We start from the raw sequence: 2,220 nt of genomic DNA, 5'->3' as shown, positions 1-2,220 counted from the left end.
ATTGCAGCACCAACTTTGAAGGCAGGCCGGCCGGCCTCTACCTCAGGTAATTTTTGCATTATATCACACAAGGTACTTATATTTTCACCTCAACTATCACCCCATTGAATTCTGAGTGAAAGTTGTGTGTATACATATTTTAGAAAGTTTATTGGATGCTTAGGGGTCCTAAATGATTCATTTGGGGACCATTTATTAGCTTGACTAGACTGTAGTGCCTGTTTTGGAGGCAGGCCAGCCTCTACCTCAGGCAGTGTTTGCATTATACCACAGAATGCACTTATGTTTTCACCTCAACTGTCACCCAATTGAAGTCTGAGTGAAAGTTGTGTGAATGCATATTTAAGAAAGTTTATTGAATGTTCAGGGGCCCTAAAAGAATAATTTGGGCACCATTTATTGACTGAATAGGTTACTGCACCAGCTTTGGAGGCAGGCCGGCCTCTACCTCAGACTATGTTTACATTACAACAAATGCTTATGTTTTCATCTCAACTTTCACCCGATTGAATTCTGAGTGAACATTGTGTGAATACATATTTGGGGCAGTTTATTGGATGCTTAGGGGCCCTAAATGATTCATTTGTGGACCATTTATTAGCTGACTAGACTGTAGTGCCAGCTTTGGAGGCAGGCCGGTCTCTACCTCAAACAATGTTTGCATTATACCATACAATGTAGTTATGTTTTCACTTCAACTTTCACTCGATTGAATTCTGAGTGAAAGTTGTGTTAATACATAGTTTAGAAAGTTTTTTGGATGCACAGAGGCCCTAAATGATTCATTTTGGGGACCATTTATTGACTAACTAGACTGTAGTGCCAGCTTTTGAGGCAGGCCAGCCTCTAACTCAGGCAATGTTTTTTGCATTATACCTCAGAATGTACTTATGTATTCAGCTCAACTGTCACCCAATTGAAGTTTAAGTGAAAGTTGTGTGAATAAATATTTGGGAAAGCTTATTGGGATGTTCAGGGGCCCTAAATGATTCATTTGGGGACCATTTATTAGCTGACTAGATTGCAGCACCAGCTTTGAAGGCAGGCCGACTGGCCTCTACCTCAGGCAATTTTTGCATTACATCATACAAGGTACTTATATTTTCACCTCAACTATCACCCCGTTGAATTCTGAGTAAAAGTTGTGTGTATACATATTTATTAACTTGACTAGACTGTAGTGCTTGATGTGAAAGCCGCATTTCAGTCTGACTTGGGGGGACGACATGAAAGACATCTGTGCGGGTTCATGCACAGATGTCTATTGAAGTCACCCCTGAAGTCGCCAAAAGTAGCGCAGGAACTACTTTTTGGAAATCAGTGCGGAGCTGCAAAGTCGACGTTGCACCGTTTGCGGCGGTGCCATTGCCGGCTGTAAGACCTGTCAAATCGCTCCGATGTGAACGGGGGCTGAATTCTGAGTGAAAGTTGTGTGTATACATATTTTAGAAAGTTTATTGGATGCTTGGGGGCCCGAAATGATCCATTTGGGGACCATTTATTGATTAACTAGGCTGTGGTGCCAGCTTTGGAGGCAGGCCAGCCTCTACCTCAGCCAATGTTTGTATTATACCACACAATGTACTTATGTTTTCACCTCAACTGACACCCAATTGAAGTCTGAGTGAAAGTTGTGTGAACACATTTATAAATGGACTCATATAAAGGAGTGTTATATTCTTATTTATATGCTTCATATTTATTAATACACTTCATTTGTATTGATATACTGTGTCATGGCTGCTGCAGACGAGGCTGTATAAGGTCTGCAGTAAGACTCATGTGTTGGCATAGTACTGTAGAAGTTGGGAGGCATGGCTCTGTCAGTGATCGGAGCTCCCTCAGCCTCCAGTCCCCTCCTTATTGCTGCTGCGTTTTATCAGCAGCCCGTACTGCGCATGAGGCGCTGCGACCACACTGTGCATGTCTCCGAGTGACGCATTGCAGGTACCGAGCGACCAATCAGCGCCCAGATCTTTCGCCTCCTCACCGCCGTCTCGCCTATTCCGCGTCCACAGAAAATAGTCCCCGCCGCCGCCGTCCGCCCAACCGGCCCGAGCCGCCCGGCGCTCAAGCCCGCCGAGGGTCCCCGACCCCCCGCTAGGCCGTTTCCCGTTTCTTCCGGCCGCGGGGCCGGGGGAGGAAGGCGGCGGAGAGGATCCCCGCGCCGGGGAGAGCCGCGCCATCGATTTCGTCCCGGGGTGGGCGGGGCCAGCGCGG

This window comes from Aquarana catesbeiana, linkage group LG04 (genome assembly GCF_042186555.1).
Source record: "Aquarana catesbeiana isolate 2022-GZ linkage group LG04, ASM4218655v1, whole genome shotgun sequence".
NCBI classification, from domain to species: domain Eukaryota; kingdom Metazoa; phylum Chordata; class Amphibia; order Anura; family Ranidae; genus Aquarana; species Aquarana catesbeiana.
Note: the sequence above shows the minus strand (reverse complement) of the source record.